Consider the following 16,597-nt stretch of genomic DNA (forward strand, 5'->3'; position numbering starts at 1 on the left):
TTGGAGCCTGACCGTGTACTGGACCCCGAAAACCAGAGATGTATAGTAACTAAGTAGAACTACTTCACTACTGTACTTAAGTACCGAAAGGCGGTATCTGTACTTTCCTAGAGTAGAATTTTTTTCTCCTACATCCACTTTTACTTCACTACATTTTTTCGATGATTTCAATACTTCTACTCCGATATTTTTTTTTTTGTGCTGCTTAGTTACTCGTTACTATTATAAAAATTACCATTGCCAGAACAGTAGATGGCAGGTTTCATGAAGCTCAAAACATGTGTATTATCAGTGCATACGAAAATAAAAGCTACTGTATGTATATATAAAAGCTGCATTTGAAATAATAAAAAAACAATATGATGTTCAAACTTTTGACTTCTTTCTTTAATAAATACATAACACAGTACTTGTACTTTTACTTTCAGTACTTGAGTAGCAATTTTTTTTCAAAACTACTGGTACTTTTACTTTTAGTACTTGAGTAGCAAATTTTTTTAAAAAACTACTTGCAATACTTAAGTACAAAAAATGTTGAATACTTTAGTACTTCTACTCAAGTCACTTTTTGATCCAGCACTTCCACTTCTACTCAAGTCACTTTTTGATCGAGCACTTGTACTTTTACTCAAGTATGGGTTTTGAGTACTTTATACAACTCTGCCGAAAACCAATAACCGCCTTCATGCTTTCTAAGGGAGTAAATTGCTAATTTCTTTATCGTACATCATGGAACACAGAGCCATATTCATTACTATATAGGTTTTAGGCCACCTTCAGGTAAATGGACACTGGCAACCAATCGGACAGGAAGTCTCTCTACATACCCCTCCTAAACAGAAATTACCTCAGTTAAGTAAGAAGATTATGCTACATACACCGATCTAAGATCTCTGAATCTAAGGGGTTAGCAATCAGATCCATCCAAAATAGTAATAGTAATAGGAAACATAAGGGTAATAAAAGAACACTGAATTTCAAAAGAGCCAATTTCCCAAAACTGTGCTCTCTGCTAGAAAATATCAAAGGGGATAGAACCCTGGGAACAAAGAACAAGGAGGAAAAATGGGAGTGCTTCAAGAGCATACTAAACAAAGGGATTGGCCAGTGCATTCCAAAGAGAAATACATTTAACCACTTTACCACCGGGGGATTTTGCTGTCTTACGTCTGGGCCACTTTTTGCGATTCGGCACTGTGCGACTTTAACGGACAATTGCGCGGCCGTGCGATGCCGTACCCAAATTAAATTGACGTCCTTTTTTTCCCACAAAGAGAGCTTTCTTTTGGTGGTATTTGATCACCTGTGTGATTTTTGCTTTTTGCGCTATAAACAAAAAAAGAGCGTAAATGATGGTTGATTGGTTTGCGCAAAAGTTATTGCGTTTACTAACTAAGGGAAAGATTTATGTCATTTTTGGTGTTTTTTTTTTAACGGCGGCGGCCTGCGATTTTTCTTGCGGGACTGCAACATTGCGGCGGACAGATCGGACCCCTGACTGACATTTTTGACCCTTTTGGGGTTACCAGTGACATTACTACAGTAATCAGTGCTATAAATATGCACTGTTACTGTAAAAATGACACTGGCAGGGAAGGGGTTAATTTTTATTGGTGATCAAGGGGTTAATGTGTGCCTGGTGCTTACTGACGTGTGTGGGGGGAGGGGACTATGTGACACAAGGACAGATCGAGGGTTCAGCTATGCTGAACCCTGCAATCTGACCCTGCCTGTCACTTAGGAGATCCGCCCGCTTGTGTTTACACAAGCAGGCGGATCTCCACACTCGATTCCCCAATGATCGGGGAAGAGCAGCGGCGGTCACCGCCGCTCCTCCCCTGGCCCGACTCCCGCTGTGACTGAATACAGCGGGAGCGAGGCGCGCGCCGCAGAGAGAGGGGAATGTCTGGTGACGTAGTACTACGTTGCCAGACGTTATCGAGCCACTTTGCCGAAGTACAGCTCTAGTGAGCAGTGCGGAAGTGGTTAAAAGAGCAAAACTAAACCCTGGGTGGCTAAACTCCAACATAAAAATGCATATTAATGCTAAAGAAAAGGCCTTCAAAAAAATACAAGACTGAGGGGTCATTGACAGCATTGAAGCATTACAAAGAGTGCAATAAGAAATGTAAAGACGAAATCGAGGCGGCTAAAAAAGAACACAAGAGACATAAAGCGGAAAAGAGTAAAAAGAACCCCAAGAAATTCTTTAAGTATATAAACAGTAAGAAAGCGAGGCCAGAACACTTTGGCCGCATAAAAGACGACAAAGGAGATTTGGCCACAGAGGACAGGGAAAAGGCGGTAGTGTTAAATAATTTCTTCTCTTCAGTCTTCACAAAAGAATTGGGGGGCTACACTAACCAAGCTTGTAAGGCCAAAATAAATAATACACCTCAGGAAGTACCGCCATGGCTAACAGAAGATAGACTTAGAACTAAACTAGAGAAACTTAACATAAATAAATCACCGGGACCGATCTTTAAGGATAGTTTACAGATAGGTATGGTGCCAGCTGATTGGAAAAAAGCCAACGTGGTTCCAATATTTAAAAAAGGGCCAAGATATATCCCGGACAACTATAGATCGGTCAGCCTAACATCAGTAGTCTGCAAGATTTTGGAGGGAATGTTAAGGGACCACATACAAGACTTTAGTAATGAAAACTTACGGTTAGTGTACTGGTAACGGCCTTTCTCTTAATCCTTCCAGGACGGCCTACATATGAGAGATTGTGGCTCCGCCTCACAGGAAACACAACTAATTTGCAGCTGTTAAAAAGGTCCCACCCATCCTTGAGCTTCAGTAATAGAAAAGTACCTTTCCAACCGAACCTTCAAGGGACACAGTTATTCAATAACATACAGTTACACATATATACATATACATTTTTAACTCACCACCACCAATGGGCGGGAAGTAGGCCGGCCGTCCTGGAAGGATTAAGAGAAAGGCCGTTACCAGTACACTAACGGTAAGTTTTCTCCTTTCACCCTTCCAGGACGGCCTACATATGAGAGGATAATAAAGGAATCCATACTGGCCTACCTTAGGGCGGGACCACTACCTGTAAAACCTTTCTGCCAAAGGCTAGGTCTTGTTGCGACAGTACTTCCACACGATAGTGTTTTAGGAAGGTATCTTGACTGGATCAGGTGGCTGCATGGCGGATTTGCTCCCAGTATGCCTCGGCTCTTTCGGCCCAGGAAGTTGCCATGCCCCTTGTGGAATGTGCCTTTAGATTTGCTGGTGTGGGGGTTCCTGACACCTTATATGACATGCTAATGGCTTGCTTAATCCACCTCGAGATCGAGGGCTTTGACGCTTGTAATCCCCTTCTAGGTCCAGAATGTAGAACCAACAGGTGGCTAGACCTTCTAAACCCTTTGGTTCTTTCCAGATATGCAAGAAGACATCTTCTTACATCTAGGCAATGAAATTTTTGTTCCTTTGCACATTTAGGTTTTTCACAGAAGGATGGCAGGACCATCTCTTGGTTCCTATGAAAGGAAGAAACTACCTTGGGTAGGTATAGTGGGTCTGGTCTCAGAATCACTCTATCTTGGAGAATTTGCATAAAGGGTTCCTTTATGGACAAACTTTGTAAATCTCCCACTCTTCTGGCTGTGGTGATTGCCAACAGAAACGTTAACTTAATTGACAAAATGTTTAAACTAATTTTGTTCAAAGGTTCAAAGGCTTCACTAGATAATGTCTCTAGTACTAGCGTTAAGTTCCAAACTGGAACATTAGTTCTGTTAATCGGAGATGCTCTTCCCTGAGCTAACAAGAATCTTTTAATTAAAGGCTCTTTGGCCAGACTTTTGTCTAAGAAAACAGAAAGTGCCGCTACCTGTACTCTAAGGGTGTTAACTGCCACCCCCTTATCTACCCCGTCCTGTAAAAATTCCAGGATAATCGGGATTGAGGCAGAGGAATTTTTCTTCTAACTCTGCCAAGTACAGAATGTTTTCCAGATTTTGGAATAAATTTTCCTAGTCACTGGCTTTCTACTTAAAAGGAGGGTATCAATGACCCTATCTGAACAACCTTTCTCCTTCAGGATTTGGCGCTCGGCTGTTAACTGAAAAAACTGTGGTCTGGGATGAACCAGAGGTCCTTGTAGCAACAGATCTGGAACCTCTGGTAGTTTCCAAGGAGCTTTCACCGATAGGGACACTAAGGTCGCGAATCACATTCTCTTTGGCCACCCAGGTGTGATCAGGATGAGGCGTAGTTGCGGCCATCCGCTGAGTCTCTGTAGAACTCTTGAAATCAGATTTTGTGGGGGAAAGGCATAGGCTAGCTTGAAGGGCCAAGGCTGTGCTAGAGCATCTAGGCCCAACATACTCCTTTTCCGTGTCAGAGAAAAGAACTGTCTTACTTTTCTGTTCTGCCAAGTGGCAAATATGTCCACTTCTGGCTGACCAAACTTTTGGACTAGCCGTTGAAAATTTCTGGGGTTCAGTTCCCATTCTGTCTGTTTGATGGAATGACGACTGAGGAAGTCCGCTTCCCAGTTGTCCTCCCTTTTATGTACATGGCTGAAAGAGAAATCACTCTCTTTTCTGCCCAACCCAGTGTCTCCTGAGCTAATCTTAACAGGGTGGCCGATCTGGTCCCCCCCTGATGATTCAAGTAAGCTACTGCTGTAGCATTTTCTGAATGGACTTGAACTTCTTTCCCTAGAATGTTCTTCTCGAAGGTTCTTAAGGCCTTCCCCACTGCTTTCAGTTCCCTGTAGTTGGATGAGGCTTGACTCAGCTGTATATCCCAGTTGCCCTGGGCCCGAGCTCCTTCTAGGTGAGCTCCCCACCCTTCGGAACTTGCGTCCGTGGTGATCTTTACGGGTAGTTCTTGACCCCAGAGTCGCCCCTCCTTCAGATTTTGGGGAACTGTCCACCATTCTAGAGATGATTTTACTAGAGGGGAAAGTGTAACCTTCTCGTCTAAGGACTCCTGTCTCTTGTTCCAAGAGATCAGGTGGATAAATTGGAGGTCTCGTGAGTGTAGTTGGGCCCACTCTACAGCTGGAATACATGCTGTCATTAGCCCCAAAACTCTCATGATCTGTCTCCTGGAGCACTGAGGAAGAGAGCGGTTATCTTTTACCACTGAGACCACCTTTTCTTCTGGGAGAAAAAGTTTCTTTATTCTGGAATCTATCTTGTACCCCAGATAGACTTGAACCTGTGCTGGCTGTATTGAAGATTTCTCCATATTTAACAGCCATCCTACTGTTTGTAGGACCGACATCACCCTTTGGGTGTCTGCCATGGCCTGTTTTTCTGATCTTGCAAAGATCAACATGTCGTCCAGATACGGGATCAAATTTAGGCCTTGCAGATGAAGATGGCCTACTATCTCTGCCAAGATCTTTGTAAAGATCCTTGGACTTGCTGCTAAGCCAAAGGGAAGAGCTCTGAACTGCCAATGTGCAGTTCCTTCTTCCGTCACAATTGCGAATCTGAGAAATGCTTGATGCACCGGATAAATTGGGACATGTAGGTAAGCATCCCTTAAATCCAATGTGGTCATAAAGACGTTCTGGAGCAGATTTTTTCTGACCGCATAAATATTCTCCATGGAGAACTTCTTGTATATCAGAAATTTGTTTAAATTTTTGAGGTTTATGACTAGCCGGAATTTTCCTGAGGGTTTTGGCACCACAAATATGTGGGAGTAAAAGCCTTGGAATACCTGACCTGGTGGTACAGGTGAAATCACCCTCTGGTCTGCTAGTTCCAGAATACCTTCTATCAGTGCCTTTCTCTTTTGTTCTACTTTTGAGGGATAAGTCATTGTTATTTTTGACACCGGCTGAGAGGAAAACTCCAGTCGGTAACCTTCCCGAATGATCTGGAGAATATAGGGGCTGGCTGAGATGTTTTCCCATTGGGAAGCAAAATGGGTCAACCTGCCCCCTACCCTGACGCTGGCGTCAGTTGGCCTCTTTGGACTTGGGTCCTGGTTTAAGGAACAGTAAATTGGTTCCTTGTTTTCCCTTTGTTGGACCACCTCTCCTGGCCTGTCCCCTGAAAGGCCTTTTTTGATGTTTGTCCTGGAAGTTCCGAAAGGAATACCTTCCCATTTTGTCCTTGTTCTTAATGGGGAATTTTTTCCCCTTCTCTGCGGATCTGGATAAAGCATCATCCAGTCCTGACCCGAACAGGAATGAACCCTCAAAGGGTAATGCGCAAAGCCTTACTTTGGAAGCTATATCACCTTCCCATGCTTTGACCCAAACTGCCCTTCTAGCGGAATTCACTAGCGCTGCTGTTTTTGCAGATGCTACTATTGACTCTACTGCTGAGTCTGCTAAGTAGGACACTGCTTTTCCAATCACAGACAAGGAATCTATTAGGTCTTGTGATCACTCCATTGTAGAGACATGTTTAGACAATTCCTTGATCCAGAAGTCTGCATTTCTGGCCATACAGGTATTAGCTAGAGCTGTAGTCATATTATGAGTTAGAGGCCCAAGCCTTTTTTAGTAGGGATTCAATCCTGCGATCCATGGCATCCCTAATATGACCAGCCTTTTCAAAGGACAAATCTGTCCCTCTTGATAGCTGTGCCAGAGGAGCGTCCAGTTTTGGACTTTTTTGTAAATACCTCCAATTCCTGTTCCTCAAAGGGATACCTTGTTTTCCAGCTATTTGGTCTGGATAAGGCATGCATAGGGAATTTCCATTCCTGGTGTATCATGTCTTTTAACGACTGGTGAATGGGAATTGTTCTGTACTGGGCTCTTTCCAAGCCTTTGTACACTTTGTCTTTGCTGGAAGATTCCCTCACTGGGGTAGGGATTCCTTCAGTGGCATGCACCACCTTAAGGAGACCCTCCATACATTCCAAAGGAAAGAGGCTTTTGTTTCTTTTGAACTTATCTCTTTCCTCCTCACTGTCACTTTCTGAGTCCTTATCCGAGCTGGATGGACCTCCCATGTAACTAGTGCCTTCCCCAGGATCCTCTTTTTCCCTGACTTGTGATGAGGGAATGATTTATGATCCTGACCAGAGAGACGAGGGTCCTCTTGACCACCCACTATCCTGAGAGGACAAGCTATCCTTGGATACTTCCTCTGTGTGTGTTGGGGTCTGAGGGATAGCTGCTGTAGTCCTGAATGACTGAATAATAGCTAACATTTCCTCTTGCATTGATTTGAGAAAATCCTTCATTAGAATTGATGCTTCTTGCCCTGCTAACGTATAAATACAAGTATGGCATAAGGGCTTTAAGTAAGACTTAGACAATCTATCCCCACAATTTCCACATTTTCTAGACATGCTAGTGTTGGTGTTAGAAGGGGGTTTGGCAGGGGCCTCCTGTGCCGGTGGTAGACCTGTGTATAAACACAAGAAGACAAAAGAGACACACTAATGTGAAACAATATACATCTCTACCACTGCGGCTACTTAGGTCAGGAAATGGCAAGGCATGCCTGTCTTCCAATAGACAGCAGTCGGCCCGCCACCGGTGTTTTCACTTACCCGGTCCTGTCGCCACCTGCGCTGCCGCTTTCTCCTCTATGGGAAGTGCGGACATCTGTGTCTCTTTGGGGTGTTTCAGCCCCTTCGAAGCCAGAGATTCTGCCATGAATTCACATGGACCCGGCGTCTCCTCCACGCTGCGCCTCTTCCGGGTATCACTCGCTCCTCCTCTTCCTCCCGGAACTTCCGGTCTCCACAGCGAGGCTTGAGGCGCGCTCCTTGGCGGGAGATTCAAAATCCTTACCGCCTAGAGGAGCAAATGGAGGAGACTTTTCCTGCAGAGACAACAGGACTTCAGGTATTGAGGGACCTTCACTGTAAGGTAAACCGACTACCTGGCATGTTGGCGACCTGAAAGTTCCTGTTTTCAGGATGCAGATAGGGAGGAACCTGCCATTAGGCCGTCCGTACCTGCCTTCCAGGGGTACCTATCAGACAGTCCTTTGCCTTCAGGTCAGAAAAAAAACAAATGTTCCGATGTGAGGTTGGAAACACAACTGAACTGAAGCTCAAGGATGGGTGGGCACTTTTTAACAGCTGCAAATTAGTTGTGTTTCCTGTGAGGCGGAGCCACAATCTCTCATATGTAGGCCGTCCTGGAAGGGTGAAAGGAGAAAATGGTATTATTAGTAGTAATCAGCATGGATTCATGAAAAATCCTTCTTGCCAAACCAATTATTTTTTTAATAATAATAATAATAATCTTAGGAGGAATTTGGATCATCTTTAACCGGTTGCCGACTGCGCACAGTATATTTACTGCGGCAGTCGGCCCCGGCCAGGCAGAGTGACGTAGGTCTACGTCGCTCGCCTGTCACTCCTTCCAGAGCCAATAGCGGGCGGGTGCGTGCCCGCTGAGGCGCGCGCCCGCCTCGGCTCGTTCACGGAGGAGTGCGGGAGTGTGACTGGCGGACCCGATGTCCGCCGGTCACACTACGATCGCCGGTACAGCGGGAGAAAGACAGAGCGGCTTATGTAAACAAGCCGCCTGTCAGTTCTCCTTGTGTAAAAGTGAAGATCAGACAGTTCTACTATGTAGAACTGTTGATCTTTGTTTTTACACTAGTAGACCTGTCCCTGCACAGTTAGAATCACGCCCCTAGGACACACTTAACCCCTCCCTGTCCAATACTGTTAACCCCTTCCCTGCCAGAGTCATTTTTGCAGTAACAGTGCATATATATAGCACTGATTACTGCAGTAATGTCACTGGTACCCCCAAAAGTGTCAAAAATGTCAGTCAAGGGTCCGATCTGTCCGCCGCAATGTCGCAGTACCGCAGAAAAAATCGCAGATCGCCGCCATTACTCGTTAAAAAAAAAAACACCAAAAATGACAAAAATCTTTCCGTTTGTTAGTAAACACGATAACTTTTGCGCAAACCAATCAAAATACGCTTTTTGCGATTTTTTTTACCAAACATAGGTAGCGTAAAACAAATTGGCCGAAAATTTTAAAAAATTTTGATTTTTACATTTTTTTTTGGGGGAATTTCATATAAAAAAAAGTGAAAAATATTGTTGTTTTTGCAAAAATTACGCTCTTTTTTTGTTTATAGCGCATGATCAAAAAATCGCACAGGTGATCAAATACCACCAAAAGAAAGCTCTGTTTGTGGGAAAAAAAGGACGTGAAATTCGTTTAGTCACGCAGTAAAAAATCGCAAAAAAACCCCTGGTCTTTTAGCAGGAAAATCCTCCGGTGGTAAAGTGGTTAAAAGCCCATTTGGTCTGCTTGCTATATGGTAACGTAGACCAATTTGATCTGGTGAGCGCCCAATTCATTTGTTTATCTGGTGATGGGATACCTTCTTTCACTTTAAAGATATATTGTGTTCACCGTCAAGATTCATCACATTCATGGGACTTTTTTCTTTTTGTATGGAATTTGACATGGGACTTATTTGAATCATTATTTGTTTTTTTCACCATGCTATCACAAGTTGGTATTGTCATGTTAATGCCTTCATTTAATTTTTTAGCGCTCCACTTATTTTCCTTTTTTTTTATTTTTATAACTTGTATATCAGTTATTTTGTGCTGGCTGCTCACACTGTGGTATTAGCGCTTATTAGAATTTTATCCTTTTAGTATTAGAATAGTCGAAGACTGAACCTAAGGAGGGAAAGTGGGACTGAGAACCGGAGGGTGAGCTTGATGGAGGAGTAGCTGGTTAACCCTGACAGAAGGCCAGAGAGGACAGGGGAGACACTGACAGTAGCTTGACTGGGAGCTTGAAGAAGAGTCTGACTGACGAGTATATGGTGAGACCCTGACTAAATAGCCAGATTGGGAGAGAGACTGGAGGGCACCTTGGCTGCAGACTTGAAAGGCAGACCTGACTGAGGAGTGTAATATTGGATGTGCTTGCTAGCTAGAGCTCCAGTTGATGCTTGAATATTGGTGTGAATTTAAAAGGTATTTGTCTTTTTAGATGCAGGGGCTTTATTATTAGGCAGCATTGAGTGTTTTTGTATATAGGGGTCTGTAGTGATTATGCCTTTGAAATATTGGAATTTTATGTATACCCTTAGCTCTGACAAAGCTGTTAAAATTAATTCTTTGTGCAATATAATCCTTTTCGCCTACAGTGTGTTTCATTGCCGACCTACCCCTAAAAAATAACGGTGAGAAGTGGGCGTGGAATAATAATATTGATATTGTTTATTAATGTCCATATTAATATTTGTGTAATCACCACCTATTTACCTACAAGGTTACCCCTTTACCTTCCAAATCTAAAAAACAAAAAAACTGAAGAAGGAGAAAAGTTAAGGAAAAAAGCAACAAGACAAAAATATAAGTAAACATAGGTGGCCATTTTATTGATGTTAAAACATGGGTGTCCAACCTTTTGGCTTCTCTGGGCCACATTGAGTGTAGAGAAATTTTCTTGGGCCGCATATAAAATACAGTGGGTATGGAAAGTATTCAGACCCCCTTAAATTTTTCACTCTTTGTTATATTGCAGCCATTTGCTAAAATCATTTAAGTTCATTCTTCTTCCTCATGAATGTACACATAGCACCCCATACTGACAGAAAAACACAGAATTGTTGACATTGTTGTAGATTTATTAAAAAAGAAAAACTGAAATATCACATGGTCCTAAGTATTCAGACCCTTTGCTCAGTATTTAGTAGAAGCCCCCTTTTGATCTAATACAGCCAGGAGTCTTTTTGGGAAAGATGCAACAAGTCTTTCACACCTGGATTTGGGGATCCTCTGCCATTCCTCCTTGCAGATCCTCTCCAGTTCTGTCAGGTTGGTAAACGTTGGTGGACAGCCATTTTTAGGTCTCTCCAGAGATGCTCAATTGGGTTTAAGTCAGGGTTCTGGCTGGGCCATTCAAGAACAGTCACGGAGTTGTTGTGAAGCCACTCCTTCGTTATTTTAGCTGTGTGCTTAGGGTCATTGTTTTGTTGAAAGGTAAACCTTCGACCCAGTCTGAGGTCCAGAGCACTCTGGAGAAGGTTTTTGTCCAGGATATCCCTGTACTTGGCCGCATTCATCTTTCCCTCGATTGCAACCAGTTGTCTTGTCCCTGCAGCTGAAAAACACCCCCACAGCATGATGCTGCCACCAACATGCTTCACTGTTGGGACTGTATTGGACAGGTGATGAGCAGTGCCTGGTTTTCTCCACACATACCGCTTAGAATTAAGGCCAAAAAGTTCTATTTTGGTCTCATCAGACCAGAGAATCTTATTTCTCACCATCTTGGAGTCCTTCAGGTGTTTTTTAGCAAACTCCATGCGGGCTTTCATGTGTCTTACACTGAGGAGAGGCTTCCGTCGGGCCACTCTGCCATAAAGCCCCGACTGGTGGAGGGCTGCAGTGATGGTTGACTTTCTACAACTTTCTCCCATCTCCTGACTGCATCTCTGGAGCTCAGCCACAGTGATCTTTGGGTTCTTCTTTACCTCTCTCACCAAGGCTCTTCTCCCCCGATAGCTCAGTTTGGCCGGACGGCCAGCTCTAGGAAGGGTTCTGGTCATCCCAAACGTCTTCCATTTGAGGATTATGGAGGCCACTGTGCTCTTAGGAACCTTAAGTGCAGCAGAAATCTTTTTGTAACCTTGGCCAGATCTGTGCCTTGCCACAATTCTGTCTCTGAGCTCTTCAGGCAGTTCCTTTGACCTCATGATTCTCATTTGCTCTGACATGCATTGTGATCTGGAAGGTCTTATAAAGACAGGTGTGTGGCTTTCCTAATCAAGTCCAATCAGTATAATCAAACACAGCTGGACTCAAATGAAGGTGTAGAACCATCTCAAGGATGATCAGAGGAAATGGAAAGCACCTGAGTTAAATATATGAGTGTCACAGCAAAGGGTCTGAATACTTAGGACCATGTGATATTTCAGTTTTTCTTTTTTAATAAATCTGCAACAATGTCAACAATTCTGTGTTTTTCTGTCAGTATGGGGTGCTATGTGTACATTCATGAGGAAGAAGAATGAACTTAAATGATTTTAGCAAATGGCTGCAACATAACAAAGAGTGAAAAATTTAAGGGGGTCTGAATACTTTCCGTACCCACTGTATAAACTATAGGTATATTATTAATAAAGCATCGCCGAACACTCTAACCACCATGACCACTTCAGTGATTTGAAATGGTGATGGTGGTAGGAGTCAGAAACACTGCACATGCAGGGATATTTACAGTTATGTGCTGGGGGCTAGTTCCTCCCCTAGCACATATGACTTAGGCAGCCAGAAAATGTAATGTTCTTATTCAAACATGAATGAACAAGGACTTTAAATATTATGACAAAACACAACTAGTTATTAAAAACAGGGTTCATACACATTTTCACCAATAAAATTCCATGACTTTTCCATGACTTCACGTAAATATTCATGACCTAATGTTTCATGAAATGTCTATGTATACATGTTAAATATAAAGGAAAATCTATGTCACACCCAGCATATTTTTACTAAAATAAATGACAATCTTTGTAGTGTACAGTACCTCTGCAGTTAGGGTTTCGTTTCTGGATACAGCGTGACTCAAAATGGTCCCTTGTTTTACAGTGGATGAGATGGAAGCACCGCTGCCGCAGCTGGGAGCCAGTGTCACTTCAGGCGCACGGGTGAAAAAGCCAGCGATCGTATTGGAAGCTGTCAAGCATGCAGCTGCAGACTGGTGCTTTGCACCTTTAGCATGGCTAGACAGTGCTGCCTCTCCCATGTTCGAAATGTCAAACGTTTTACGACACACACTGTACATTTAGCGGACATGATACAGGAGAAGGTCAGAGACTGCAGACATGATACAGGAGGTGGTCAGAGACTGCAGACATGATACAAGAGGTGGTCAGAGGCTGCGGACATGATACAGGAGGTGGTCAGAGACTGCAGACATGATACAGGAGGTGGTCAGAGACTGCAGACATGATACAGGAGGTGGTCAGAGGCTGCAGACATGATACAGGAGGTGGTCAGAGGCTGCGGACATGATACAGGAGGTGGTCAGAGGCTGCTTACATGATACAGGAGGTAGTCAGAGGCTGCGGACATGATACAGGAGGTGGTCAGAGACTGCAGACATGATACAGGAGGTGGTCAGAGACTGCAGACATGATACAGCAGGTGGTCAGAGGCTGCAGACATGATACAGGAGGTGGTCAGAGGCTGCGGACATGATACAGGAGGTGGTCAGAGGCTGCTTACATGATACAGGAGGTGGTCAGAGGCTGTGGACATGATACAGGAGGTAGTCAGAGGCTGCGGACATCACAGGTAGGTGTCCTTCCGGGTCCGCAGTTTGCCCTACTGGCAGTCACTGGCCAGCAGCAGCCGAGGAGATGATCGTGAACCAATCACTGGCAGCAGGGAGGGACGGCCGCGGTTTGCCTGGAGACACTGTGACTGGCCAGCAGCAGCAATAACAGCCGGGAGATAACAAACCAATCACAGGCAGCGGAAGCGTCACTAGAGGGCGGGCCGGCCGCATGAACGTGATGACGCGGTAACCGAAACGGTTACCGCCCCCTTCCGCGTCATCATCACGTTCATGCGGCCGGCCCGCCCTCCAGTGACGCTTCCGCTGCCTGTGATTGGTTTGTTATCTCCCGGCTGTTATTGCTGCTGCTAGCCAGTCACATCCAGGCAAACCGTGGCCGGCCCTCCCCGCTGCCAGTGATTGGTTCGCGATCATCTCCTCGGCTGCTGCTGGCCAGTGACAGCGCACGGGCATACCGCGGACCCGGAAGGCAAATAGTATGTGGAACTGGCAATAATTTATTAAACATTACGGAATAAAATAATAAATTAAACTTTAAGCAGCCGCTCCCCGCCGCTCCCCAGTATATATTTCCATGACTTTTCCAAAACCTTAGTGGAATCCTAAGTTTCCATGACCTTTCCAGGCCTGGAAAGTGTCATCTCCAAATTCCAAAACTTTTCCAGGTTTTCAAGGACCGTACGAACCCTGTAAAAAACATATTGCAACAATTTACACACGCTAATGCAAATAACCTTTTCTACTTATTTTGCAGACTGCTGGTGCGTTTACTGCTGGTCCGGTTACTGCTGGTGGGTAATGCTGGCGGTTACTGCTAGCTAGTAATGCTGGCGGTTACTGCTGGCAGGTAATGATGGTGGGTACTGCTGGCGGGTAAAACTGTTCATGCAAGTCCTGCTGGTCATAACCTTGGGTACTGCGGGAGGAAGCAGCGGCTGCAATAGAGAGCAGGTGCCCATCAATGTAGCCTCACCGGTGCCCATCAATGCAGCCTTACCGGTGCCCATCACTGTGGGTCCTGCTGGCCTGTAGGTTCTGCTGGCAGGTGGCCATGGCTTGTGGGTCCTGCTGGCCACTGGCCTGTAGGTTCTGCTGGGAGCTGGCCATGGCCTTTGGGTCCTGCTGGCCTGTAGGCTCTGCTGGGAATTGGCCATAACCTGTGCGCCACAGGCCATAGCCAGCAGGACCCACAGGCCATGGCCAGCAGGACCCACAGGCCATGGCCAGCAGGACCCACAGGCCATGGCCAGGAGGACCCACAGGCCATGGCCAGGAGGACCCACAGGCCATGGCCAGCAGGACCCACAGTGTTGAGGGTTATTTTGAGGTTACTGGGTGGGTACTGGGGCAGGATAAATGGGAGTTATATAGATGGGATGTGGGGGTCAGCTGGGGGTGTCAGGGTCTCATCTCAGCAATGGCAGCTGCCAGCTCAGCAGGTCCCTGCACGGCCTCCTCCAGTCCTGGGGGGAGGTTGATGCTCCTGTCCTGGGGTCAAGTAAAATTGCCAGTGCTCAGCCCCGCAGCCTGAGTCAATCATGTCACATGCATCCTGACTCCCTAGCGCTCCCTGCCTCTGCCTGCCTCCAAGATCTGGGAGTTGTAGTTTCCTGGCTGGCTGTGCTGCTCTCAAGTCTCCACCCACTGGGAGATTGAGCATGGCCGTGGACTGCAACTCTCAGAATGCATCAGTGCCATCAGCTAGTTATCGGCTGGCTGCCGCGGCTGGTCACTGCGACCGTGCCCCTTGCCTGAAAGAAACCACATGAAGAAAAAAAAAATGTAAAGACAGGAGACTGTCTGGAGTTCCGCGGCTGGTGGGCCGTATTGCCTGGGGCTCTGGGCTGCATGCAGCCCGCGGGCCGCAGGTTGGACGTGCCTGTGTTAAAACCTTATAATTTTTAAACACTTAAAAACATTGAATTTTATTGAATAAATGTTACATGTAAAAATAAATACCCATAGAAGTCAACCCATAGACGTTCCTTCAAAGCTTCTGACATGTTTTGTCATATGATAAGTCATGTTAATTTATCACATTGTCTGTACAATATTGTTCATTTGTTTTCTCATATTGAATATTCAATAACCACATTGAAAGAGAAAAATAAATAAAATAAATACCCGACACCAAAGCAAGACTCAAGCTATACAACAATAGTCCGTTTATGTATTTAATCACATTGTTTAACAAAAAAGGGGGGCACCAATAGCCCTTACAAAGAATAGCTATGACTAGGAAAGGAAGGGTGGACCAGGTTAGCTTGATTGATAATCCATCTGCGGTCAGACAATAAATACAAGGCTGGTTTCACACGGGCTGTCCAAGCAGGTCTGCCTGTGAGTTTTTCAGATGGACCTAATTGGACCATCCATAGCGATCCATCCAGCGGATTGAAACGGACAGGTGATCCATTATCATCTCACAGCCCCATAAAACAGCAGGCTGTCTCTAGATAGCAGAGGGGACACAGACCTGTCATCTGCCTGCTCAGATATGCATAGTGACAGCCAAAACGGAGGGGGAGGCTGAAAAAGAAAAAAAAAAAAAGAAGAAGCAGAAACTGCCACATATTTAAATTTGTCATGACATACTTCTTAACTTTGGTTAGCTAAAAAATTGGGCCAGGGATTTAAATTTCCATTTCCATGTAGTACAGTACCTCCAAAATTGTTATTGCTCTAACAGGACAATACCTTAGGGATATATGAGATTTCATAGGATAACAAATATCACAAGAAGTGTTAGTGAGGGGATGCAAGATTTCACATAATACCAGATATTAACCACTTTACCGCTGAGTACCGTAGTACTACTGCAGCAAAGTGGCTCATTATCGTCTGACGACGTAGACCTACGTCGTCAGACTCCTCCCCCTGTAGGCGGCGCTCCCGCTGTTTTCATTCACAGCGGGAGTCGGGCCGGGGGAGGAGCAGCGGCGATCGCCGCTGCTCTGCCCCGATCGTCGGGGAATCCAGTTTGGAGATCCGCCCGCCTGTGTAAACAGAGCGGGCGGATCTCCTAAGTGACAGGGAGTGACAGATCGGAGTGTTCAGCATAGCTGGACATCCGATCTGTCCCTGGCTCACTCAGTCACCTCCCCCCACACATGTCAGTAAGCACCAGGCATACATTAACCCCTCCCTCTCCAATAAAATTAACCCCTTCCCTGCCAGTGTCATTTTTACAGTAACAGTGCATATTTATAGCACTGATTACTGCAGTAATGTCACTGGTACCCCCAAAAGTGTCAAAAATGTCAGTCAAGGGTCCGATCTGTCCGCCGCAATGTCGCAGTCCCGCAAAAAAAATCGCAGATTGCCGCCATTACGCGTTAAAAAAAAAAAC

Source organism: Pelophylax lessonae (assembly GCF_965119305.1).
Source record: "Pelophylax lessonae genome assembly, chromosome: 3".
Classification (NCBI taxonomy): Eukaryota; Metazoa; Chordata; class Amphibia; order Anura; family Ranidae; genus Pelophylax; species Pelophylax lessonae.